The sequence below is a fragment of the Marmota marmota genome, unplaced genomic scaffold (genome assembly GCF_001458135.2).
Source record: "Marmota marmota marmota unplaced genomic scaffold, marMar, whole genome shotgun sequence".
NCBI lineage: Eukaryota > Metazoa > Chordata > Mammalia > Rodentia > Sciuridae > Marmota > Marmota marmota.
This window is the reverse complement of record NW_026005665.1, coordinates 520,950-532,664: the sequence shown is the minus strand read 5'-3', so window position 1 is coordinate 532,664 and position 11,715 is coordinate 520,950.

Genomic DNA, 11,715 nt, shown 5'->3' with positions numbered 1-11,715 from the left:
AGGGTTATGGCTATATTTAGGATTAGGATTAGGTTTAGGTTTAGGGCTAGTGTTATTTTTAGGTTTATGTTTAGGGTTAATGGTAGGGCTAGTGTTATTTTTTGGATAAGGGTTAGGGTCAGGTTTAAACCTAGGTTTAGTGTTAGGGTCAGAATAAAGTTAAGGGATAGAGTTAGGGTTTGGGTTAAGATTAGAGGTAGAATGAGGGGTATGGTTAGGAATAGTAATAGAGTTAGGATTTGGGGTAGGCATAGAATTAGCATTAGGACTAGGGTAGCAATAGGATGAGGGTTTGACTAAGTGTAAGAAATGAAGTTAGAGCTAGGATTAGGACTAGAGATAGTGTTAGGGTTAGGGCCAGGGTTAGGATTAGGGTTAAAGAAAAGGTTAGGGTTTGGATTATGGCTAGGTTTTGTGTTAGGTTTAGAGCTATGGCTAATTTAAGGACTGATATTATGATTAGGGCTAGTTTTAGGGTTAGGTTTAGGGCGAGGTCTAGTTTTAGAATTAGGTTGGGGATAGGGTGATGTGTAGAGCTAGGGTTAGTGTTAAGGTCAGAGTCAGGGTTAGTATTAGTTCTAAGGTTAGGATTGGGACTCGAATTATGACTAGGTTTAGGGCTAGCTGTAGGTTTAGGAGGTTTAGGATTTCATATAGGTTAAATTTTAGGGTCAGTGAAATGGCTCGGTTTTGCTTGATAGCTAGGGCTTGGGTAAGTGCTAGTTTTCAAGTTAGCTTTAGGGTTAGAGCTAGTGTTAGGGTGGTTGAGGCTTAGGGTTGGGGTTAGATTTAGAGTTAGTGTTAGATCTAGTTTTAGGGCTACAGCATAGGTTAGGGCTAGGGTTACGGCTAGGGTTTGAGTTATTATAATGGATAGGGTTACAACTAGGATAGGGCTAGGGCAAGAGTAAGTGTTAGGATTAGATTTACGGTTAGAATTAGGACTTATTTGTAGCTAGAATTAGAGCTCGGGTTAATATTAAGGCTTATCCTAGGTTTATGGCTAGGGTTATGGTTATGGTTATGGTTATGGTTAGGTATGATTTTATAGCTAGCTTTAGAACTAGGGCGAGGGTTAAAATTAGGGCTTTTTTAGGGCTACTGCTAATGTCAGGACTAGGGTTATGATTAGAGATAGTTTTAGGGTTTAGATTATTAGGGTTAGGATTATGTTTATGGATATGGTTAGGTTTAGGGTTCAGGTTAGTTTTAGGGTAATGCATAAGTTTTAGTTTAGGAATAAGTTTAGGGTTATCCTAGGGTTAGCATGAGGGTTAGGATTAAAATTACGGTAATGGATAAGATTGCAGCTCAGGTTAGGGCTAGATTTATGGTTAGGATTAAGGCTAGGGTTAGGGATAGTTGTTGGGTTATGTCAGGGGTTAGGTTTAGGATTAGGTTTAGAGTAAGGGTTAGGGCTAGAATTAGGGTTAGGGTTAGGGTTATAGGTAGTGTTACAGCTCCGAATAGGAAATAGGTTTTGGGTTAGGTTAGGGCTAGTTTTAGGGCTACAGCCAATGTAAAGAACTAGGGTTACGATTAGAACTAGTTTTAGGGTTAGTGTTAAGTCTAGGTATAGGGTTATGTTTAGGTTTATATTTTGAGTGATATTTAGAGCTAGGGTTAGTGTTAGGGCCACAGTCAGGGTCAGGGTTTGTTTTTGGGTTAGGATAAGACTCGAATTAGAGATAGGTTTAGGGCTAGGGGTAGGCTTAGGATATGGTTTATGTTAAAGGTAAGGTTAGGGCTATTGGTCGGTTGTTTTGTCGGGCTATGTCTAGGGTAGGGCTAGTTTTAAGACAAGCATAGTGTTACAGCTTGTGTTAATGAGAGGTTTAGCTTTAGGATAGGGTTAGAGTAAGAATTAGGGTTTGATATAAGATTAGGGCTAGAGCTAGGTTTAGGGCTAATGTAAAGGCATGTGATAGGTTTATGGGAAGTGATAGGGTTGGAACTAGAAATAGGACTAGTGCAAGAGTTAGAGTTAGTGTTAGGGCTAGGGTTAGGTTAGGTTTAGGGCTAAATTAGGGCTAGGATATATTCTAGTGTTTGTGTTAGGGTTAGGCCTAGTTTAGGCTTAGGTTTAGGTTTAGGGATAGGGTTAGGTTTAGGGGAAGGGATGGGGTTAGAGCTAGTTTTATGGCTAGGTCCAAGGTTAAAATTTCGGTTAGGGCTAGGGTTATGGTTTGATTTAGTAATAAGGCTAGGTTTAGGGCTCGGATTATGGCTATGGTTTGTTTTACAGTTATGGCAAGAATTAGGGCTAGGGCTAGTGTTAGGTCTAGGCTTAAATTAGGGATAGATTGAGGGTTAGATTTATGGGTACCTCTAGTGTAAGGATTCGGTTTAGGGTAAGGGTCAGGTTTAGAGCTAGGCGTATTATTGGGGTTAGAATTAGGTTTCAGGTTTGGTTTAAGTTATGGTTATATATAAATTTGATTTAGCATTTTGGTTTAGTTGGAGTGATGATAGGTTTGGTTTAGGGTTTATGTTAGGTGTAGGGTAATTGATAGGGTTAGAGTTTGTAAAAGGGTTATGTTTAGGCCTATCGTTAGCCTTAGGTTTGTGGTTGTGCTTAGGGTAAGGGCTATGGTTAGGGCTAGGGATATGGTTATTATTAGGGCTAGAGTTAGGTTTTGGCCTAGGGTTAGGGTTAGGTTTAGGTTTAGGGTATTGCTTAGAGTTTGAGCTAGGGTTAGCACTAGGGCAAGGTTTAGGTTTAGGGTTAGGTCTAGGTTATAGTTACAGTTAGGATCAATGTTAGTGTTAAGATTAGGGCTTGGGTTATCTTTCGGTTTATGGTATTGTATAGGTTTTGATATCATGTTAGAGTTACGGTTAGGGTTAGGTTTCGGCTTAAGGTTAGGGTTATGGATAGCTTTAGTGTGAGGTTTAGTGTAATGGTTGGGGTTTGAGCAAGGGTTATCTCTATGGCAAGGGTTAGATTTATAGTTATGTCTAGGGTTAGGGTTAGGGTAGAATTAGGGTAAGGGCTAGGGTCATCATCAGGGTTAGGGTTAGGGTTAGGGTAATGGTAGGGTTAGTGCTTGGGTTAAGGCTAGAGTTATCATTAAGGTTAGGGTTAGAGTTAGGGTAATTTGTAGGCTTAGAACTAGGGTTAGAGATAGGTTTAAGGTTAGGATTAAGGCTAGGGTTAAAGTTAGGTTTATGTTTAGGCCACGGATTATTTTTAGGTTTAGGTTAAGTTTAAGTGTTAGGGATTGAGCTAGTGTTTGGACTAGGACGAGGAGTAGGGTAAGAGTCAGTGTGAGGGTTAGGGCTAGGGTTAGCATTAGGTTTAGGGTTAGGGTTAGGGTAATGGATAGCATTAGAGGTAGGTTTTGGCCTATGGTGATGGCTAGTTTCAGGGTTAGTGATATGGCTAGGCCTAGTGTTAGGGTTATGTGTTTTGTTAGGATAAGGTTTAGGGCTAGGGTTTGTGTTAGGGTAAGGGTCAGTGTTCAGTTTAGGGTTAGGTTTATTGTTAGGGCCAGCATTAGGACTAGATTTTTGTCTAGGGTTAGGGTTACTGTTTGGGTTAGTGTAAGGGTTATTATTAGGGCTAGGACTAAGTTTTTGTTTAGGGCTAGGCCTAGAATTATCACTAGTTAAAGGATTAAATGTAGGTCTAGGTCTAGTGTTAGGGTAAGATTTAGTTATAGGGTTATAGGTAGTGCCAAAGTTAGAGGTTGGTTTAGGGTTAGGGTCAGGTTTAGACCTATGGTTAGTGTTAGGGTCAGAATAAGGGTCAGGGTTAGGATTAGGGTTTGGGATAGTGATAGAGCTAGATTGAAGATTAAGGTTAGGACAAGTAATAGAGTTAGGTTTTGGGTTAGGCTAATAAATATTTTTAGGAGTAGTGTACCTTTAGGGTTAGAGTTTGGCTTAGGGTAAGTGATAGGGTTGGTGTTAATGTTAGGGCTATGGTTAGGCTTAGGTTTAGGGCTAGGGTTAGGTTTAGGGTTAGGGTTAAAGCTAGGTTTAGAGACTTGATATGGGATTAGGCTAGGTTTTGTGTTAGCTTTAGGGCTATGGCTAATGTAAGAACTAGGTTACAATTGGGGCTAGTTTTAGGGTTAGAGTTTCGTCTATGTTTAGGGTTTGGTTAGATTTAGGGTTAAGGTTATGTTTACGGTAATGGATAGGTAGGGTTAGCAAATGTGATAGGGTTAGTCGACAGTTAAAATTAGGGTTAGATTTAGTTTTAGGCTTAGGGTAATTGATTGGGTTAGAGCTAGGTTTAGGGCTAGTATCATGGTTAGTGCTATTGTTAGGGTTAATGTTAGGTTTAGGGTTAGTGCAATAATTAAATTTAGGGTTAGGTTTAGGGTAAGGGTTAGAACTTGGTTTAGGTTTAGATTTAGGGTTAAAGCTAAGGTTGGGGCTCGCATAAGGGCTAGATTTTGGGTAATATTAGGGCTAGTGTTAGGGATACAGCTAATGTAAAAACTAAGGTTATGATTAGGGATAATTTTAGGGTTACAGTTAGGGCTAAGTCTAGTTTTATGGTTAGGTTATGTTCAGGGTTATGTTTTTAGCTAGAGTTAGTGTTAGGTTCAGAGTCAGGGTCAGGGTTAGTTTTAGGGTTGGGGATAGGACTCGAATTAGGGGTAGACTTAGGGCTAGATGTAGGGTTAGGATTTGGTTTAGTGTAATTGTTAGGTTTTGCTATGGCTCATTATGTTTTAGGGCTAAGGATAAAGTTAAGTGTAGTTTTACAATTAATATTAGTGTTATTGCTCCTGATAGGGTGAATTTAGGCTTAGGGGTACATTTAGATTTATGGTTAATTCTAGGGTTAGGGTTATGGCTAGGGTTAGGGCTAAGGTTAGGTCTTGTGTTTTGGTTTCAGTAAGGGATAGGGTTAGACTAGGAATACAGCTAGGGTGACAGTTAGAATTAGTCTTAAGGCTAGGGTTAGGGTTAAGTTTAGGGCTAAATTAGAGCTAGGAGTACGTCTAGGATTGCTGTTAGGGTTAGGCCTAGGGTTAGGGCTATGTTTAAGATTAGGTTTAGGGTTAGATTTAGGGGAAGGGATGGGGTTATAGCTAAGTTTAGGGCTAGGCCAATTATTACAATTAGGTTTAGGTCTAGGGTTATTTTTGTGTTAGAATTAAGGCTAGATTTAGGGTTAGGATTAGGGCTAGGGTTTGTGTTATGGTTAGAAGAAGTTTTAGGGATAGGGATAATTTCAGGTTTAGGGTTATACCTAGAAATAGTTATAGGCTTAGGTTCATGGCTAGGTGTAATATTAGGTATTGGGTAAGGCTCAGGTTAAGTGTAAGGTGTATTTTTAGGGTCAGGGTCAGGTTTCAGGTTTGTGTTAGGTTAATTATTAGGGTTAGGGCTCAAATTAGTGTTAGGTTTAGAATTTGGGTTAGGTTTCTGGATAGGTTTAGGTTTAGGATTCAGGTTAAGATTAGGGTAATCAGTATTGTTAGGGTTAGTGATAGAGTTAGGTTTAGACCTAGGGTTAGCAATTTGGTTAGGGTTATTGTTAGGGTAATAAATAGCATTAGAGCTAGGTTTAGGGCTAGTATTTTTGATAGGATTAGGGCTGGAGTTAGAGTTAGGGCTAGGTCTATGGTAAGGTTTTGGGATACGTTTAAGGTACAGGTTATGTTTTGAGCTAGTGTTAGGGCTAGGGTGAGGGTTAGGTTTAGGATTATTTCTAGGGTTAGATTTATGGATAAGGTTTGGTTTATTTTAGGTTTAGGGCTAAGGTTATCTTAAAGTTAGGTTAATAGATAGGGTTAGATGTCAGGTTAGGTTTAGGGGTACTTTTAGGTTGAGGGTTAGTGTTAAGGTTAGGGCTAAGATTATCATTTGAGTTAGGGAAATAGATACGGTTAGATGTCAGGCTAGGGTTAGACATAGTTTTAGGTTTAGGGTTAGTTTTGAGGTTTGCCTAGGGTTAGTATTAGAGTAAAGGTTAGGGTTTTATCTAGGGTTAAGGCTACGTTGAAGGTTATGCTTAGGGTTAGGTCTAGGATTAGGTTTAAAATTAGGATTAGAGCTAGGGTTATCATTAGGGTTAAGGTTCGGTTTAGGGTAATGGATAATTTTAGTGATAGTATTAGGGCTAGTTGTAACATTATGATTAGGGCTAGAACTAGCATTAGGTATAGGGTTAGGGCTAGGGTTATGTTTAGGGTTTGGTTTTGGGTTTTATCTAGAGTTAGGTCTAAGGAGAGGTTTAGGGTTAGCGTGAGGGTTAGGCTTATGGTAAGGGGTAAGGTTAGGTTAGGGTTAGGGTTATGCTTTTGGGCTAGATTTAGGCCTACGTTTTGTGTTAGATTTAGAGCTAGTTTTAGTGCTATGGTAGTGTAAGGATTATGTTTAAGGTTATGGCTAGATCTAGTGTTAGGTTTAGGTTTTGGTTAGGGTCAGTTTCATAGCTAGGGTTAGTGTTAGTGTCAGAGTCTGTGTGTAGATTAGGGTTAGGGTAAGGACTAGTACCAGAGATAGGTTTTGTTAGGTCTAGAGGTAAGGTTAATGTTTAGCTTAGCTTAAGGATTATCATTAGAGCTAGGCCTAGTTTTTTGTTTAGGTCTTGGTTAAAGATATGGCTAGATTTAGGATTAGATTTTAACTAGGGCTAGTTTTAAGGTTAGATTTAGATACAGGGTTTATGGGTAGGGCTAGTGTTAGGATTTGGTTTATGTTCAGGGTCAGAATAAGGGTTAGGGTTAGGGTTAGAATTTGGGTTATGATTATAATAAGAATGAGGGCTAGGATCAGGACCAGTAATAGGTTTAGGGTTTGGGTTAGACTAAGGATTAGTTTTAGGACTAGGGTTAGCATTAGGGTTGGGGGTTGGCTAGAGTAAAGTATAGGGTTATAGCTAGGGTTAAAGCTAGTGTTCGGGTTAGGGTTAGAGTGAAATTTAGGGTTAGGTATCAGATTTGGGCTAGGTTTGGGTTAGCATTAGGTTTAAGGTTACAGCTAATGTACGATCTAGGTTTATGACCAGAACTAGTTTTAGAATTTGGGTTAGGACCAGGTCTAGTGTTAGGTTAAGGCTTAGGTTTAGGGTGATGGTTAGAGGTAGGGTTAGTGTTAATATGAGAGACAGGTTTAGGGGTAGTTATATGGTTAAGATTAGGAATCAAATTAAGGCTAGGCTTAGAGGTAGATATAAGGTTAGTGTTCAGTTTAGGTAAAAGTTAGGGTTAGTGCTATGGCTCAGTTTTTTTTTTTTGTTTCTTTTTTTCTCTAAGCCTATGGTTAGGGCTATTTTTAGGATTAGGGTTAGGGTTAGGGCCAGTGTTAAGATTAGGTTTATGTGTTAAATTAGGGTTAGATTTAGAGTCAGGTTTAGATCTAGGGTTAGGGCAAGGTGTAAGGTTAGGGGTAGGGTTATTCTAGGCTATGGCTATGAATATGATTATTGTAAGTGATAGGGTTAGAATTAGGGTTAGGGCTAAGGCAAGAGTTAGAGTTAGTCTTAAAACAAGGAATGGGGTTAAGTTTATGATTAGGGCTAGGATTTGTGTTAGGGTTAGTCCTAGGTTTAGTGTTAGGGTTAGGGTTTGGATTAGTTTTAGGGTAAGTAATGTGGTTAAAACCAAGTTCAGAGCTAGGGAAATGGTTAGAATTAGGGTTAGGGTTATGATTAAGGCTAGGTTTTGGGCTAGGATGAGAGCTAGTGTTTGTGTTAGGGTTAGGGCTAGGATTAGGGCTAGGGCTAATTCAGATCTAGGGTTACATTAGAGACAGGTTATCGTTTATGTTTATGGTTAGGTCTAGTGTAAGGGTTAGATTTAGGGTAATGGTCAATTTTACAGCTCTGTGTATTATTAGGGTCAGTGTTTGGCTTAAGGTTTGGTTTAGGTTAAGATTTAGGTTTCAGACTTGAATTAGCATTAGGGTAAGAGTTAGGGTTAGTGTAATGAATAGGTTTAGGATTAGGGTTCAGGTTAGTTTTACAGCAATGGAAGGGTTTAGGGATTTTGATAGGGTTAGGGTTAAGCCTAGGATTAGCATTGCGGTTAGGATTATGGTTATGGTAGTGGATAGAATTTGAGCTAGGTTTAGGGCAAGGCTTATTGATAGGATTAGGATTAGGGTTAGGGTACTTTATATAATTAGAGCTATGTTTACTGCTATGGGTAATGTTAGGATTAGGGCTAGGGTTAGGTTTGGGTTTACCATATGGCTAGGGTAATGTTAAGTATAGGATTAGGCTTTGAGCAAGGGTTATGTCTAAAGCGAGGCTTAGGGTTAGGTTTAGGGCAAGGGTTAGGTTTAGGGTTACACTTAGGGATATGTTCAGGCCTAATATTATGGCTAGGTTTTGTGTTAGTTTAGGCCTAGGTTTAGGGCCATGGTTAATGTAAGAGCTAGGGTTATGATTAGGGCTAGTTTTAGGGTTAGGGTTATGGCTAGGTCTAATGTTAGGATTAGGTTTTGGTTTAGAGTGAGCTTGGAGCTAGGATTATGTTAGGGTCAGGGCCAGTGTTCAGGTTAGTGTTAATGTTAGGTTTAGTGCCAGAATTAGGACGAGGGTTAGGTCTAGGTGAGGGTTAGTGTTTGGGTTATGTTAAGGGTTATTTTTAGGGCTAGGGCTTGGTTGTTGTTCATGTCTAGGGCTAGTGATATGGATAGATTTAGGATTAGGTTTAAGTCTAGGGCTAGCGTTAGGTTTAGGTTTAAGTATAAGATTACCAGTAGGGCTAAAGTTAGGGTTTGGTTTTGGGTTAGCATCAGGTTTATACCTATGGTTAGTGTTAGGGTCAGAATAAGTATCAGGGTTAGGGTTTGAGTTTGGAATATGTTTAGAGCTAGAATGAAGGTTAGGGTTAGGACTCGTAATAGAGTTAGGGTTTGGGTTAGGCTAAGGATTAGTCTTAGGACTAGGGTTAGCATTAGGTTTAGGGTTTAGCTTAAGGTAATGGATAGGGTAAAAGCTAGGGTGAGATCTAGGGTTGGGGTATAAATTAGGGCTAGTTTTAGAGTTAGGATTAAAACTAGGTTTAGCTCTTGGCTTAGGGACAGGTTTTGGGTTAGGTTGGGGCTAGTGTTAGGCCTACAACTAATATATAAACTAGGTTTATGATTAGGGCCACTTTTTGGGTAAGTGTTATGGCTAGATCAAGTGTTAGGGTTAGGGTTACCATTAACGTGATGTTTAGAGCTAGGGTTTGTGTTAGTGTCAGGGTTAGGGTTCTGGTTATAGTTAGGGTTAGGGTTAAACCCAGAATTATTACTAGAGTTAGGTGTAGGGGCAGGGTAATTGTTTGTGTTACTTAAGGTTTATCAGTAGGGCTAGGGCTAGGTTTTTGTTTAGGTCTAGAGCTAGAGATATGGCTAGATTTAGGATTAGGTTTAGGTCTAGGGCTAGTGTTAGGGTTTGGTTTAGGTATAGGTTTATTGCTAGTGCTAGTGTTAGTTTTCAGTTTATCCCTAGGTTCAGGTATAGACATACAGTTACCTTTAGGGTCAGAATAAGTGTCAGGGTTAGGTTTAGGGTTTGAGTTATGGTTAGAGCTAGAATGAGGGCTTGGGTTAGGACTAGTAATAGGGTGAGGGTTTGGTTTATGCTAAGGATTAGGGTTAGGCCTAGGGTTAACATTAGGTTTATGGTTAGCTTAGGGTAAGGGAAAGGATTAGAGCTAGGATTAAGACTATGTTTAGGTTTAGGGTTAGAGCTTCTTTTAGGTTTAGGTTTATGGTTAAAGATAGGGTTAGGTCTTGTATTAAGGCTAATTTTTGGTTAGAGTCAGGGCCAGTTTTAGAGTTATGGCCAATGTATGGACAAGAGTTATGATTTGGGCTATTTATAGGATTAGGGTTAAGACTAGGTCTAGTGGTAGAATTAGGTATAACATTTAGAGCTAGGGTTACTGTTAGGGTCAAATTCAAGGTCAGAGTAGTTTTAGGGTTAGGGTTTGGACTCGAATTAGGGTTAGGGTTATGGCTAGGTGTAGGGTTATATTTTGGTTGAGGCTAAGTTTTAAAGTCAGGGCTATGGCTTGTTTTTGTTTTAGGGCTAGGGCTATGGTTGGGCCTAGTTTTAGGCTTAGCATTAGGTTTCAGGCTAGTGTTAGGTTTAGGTTTAGGCTTAGGGTTAAAGTTAGATTTTGATTTAGGATTGAATCGAGGGTTAGGTCTAGGGCTAAGGATAGGGCTACTGTTATGCCTTGGTTTATAGCTAGGATTAGGGTTACGGTAAAGGATAGATTTAAAACTAGGAATAGAGCTAGGGTGAGAGTGAGAGTTAGTCTTATGGGTAAGCTTAGTGTTTGGTTTGGTACAGGGCTTAATTAGGGCTAAGAATAGGGCTAGGTTTATGGTTATGTTTATGCTTAGGTTTAGTTTTAGGCTTAAGGTTATGTTTTGTGTAAACGATGGGGTTAGAGCTAGGGATATAGCTAGAGTGAATGTTAGAAATAGGGTTAGGTCTAGGGGTTCATTAGACTTATGATTAAGGCTAGGTTTAGGGCTAGGATGAGGGCTAGGGTTAGTGTTAGTGTTAGGGCTAGGATTAGTGTTAGGTAGAATGTTAGTTCTAGGGTTACAGTTAGTTTTAGGATTAGGTTTATGGCTATGTTTAGTGTAAGGGTTAGGTTTCGGGTAGGGGTCAAATTTAGAGCTAGGGGTATTATTACGGTCAGGGTCAGATTTAGGGTTTTGTTTAGGTTAGGGTTTAGGTTTAGGGCTCGAATTAGCATTAGCGATTGGGTTACAGTAATTACAGGGGTTTGTTTAGGGTACAGGTTAGATTTAGCATAATGAATAGTGTTATGATTAGGGATAGGGTTAGATTTAGACCTTGGGTTAGCATTATAATTAGGGCTATGTTTAGGGTAATTGAAAGGGTTAGAGCTAAATTTAGATTTAGGATTATGGATAGGATTAGGGCTAGGGTTAGGATTAGGGTTATGGGATTGTTTTGTGTTAACTTTAGGGCTAAAATTACAGCTAGGACAAATGTCAGGTATAGGATTATGGCTAGGGATAGTATTAGGGTTAGGTTTATGTCTAGATCTAGTATAATGGTTACGTTTAGTTGTAGGGTCAGGGTTAGAGCTAGGTATATTATCATGGGAAGGGGGGGCAGAGTTATAGTTTGGGTTGGGTTAAGGTTTAGGGTTAGGCTTGAATTAGCATTAGGGTTATAGTTAGGAATGATAGGGTTAGGTTTAGGGTTCAGATTAGGTTTAGGGTTCAGTTTAGGTTTAGGTTAATGAAATAGATTAGGGTTAGGGATAAGTATAGGGTTAGGCCTAGGGTTACCATTAGAATTATGGTTATGGTTAGGGTAATGGATAGGGTTAGAGTTAGTGATAGGGCTGGTGTTATGGTTAGAATTTTGGCTAGGGTTAGGGTAAAATTTAGGGCTATGTTCTCGGTTAGGCTTAGGTTTAAGGTCAGGTTAAAAGCTAGGGTTAAGGCTCGAATTAGGGTTTGGTTTTCGGTTTGGTTAGGGTTACCATTAGGGCTATGGTAATATATGAACTAGTGTTGCAATTAGTGCTAGTTTTAGGGTTTGGATTAGGGCTAGGTCTAGTGTTATGGTTAGGTTTAGGGTTAGGGTGATGTTTAGAGCAAGGGTTATTTTTAGGGTTATTGTCAGATTCAGAGTTAGTTTTAGGGTTAATGTTAGAACTTGAATTATTGCTGAAGTTAGTACTTGCTTTAGAGTTAGGGTTTAGTTTAGTTTAAGGTTTAGGGATATAGGTTGATTTTTTTTTTTTTTTTTTTTTTTTTTTT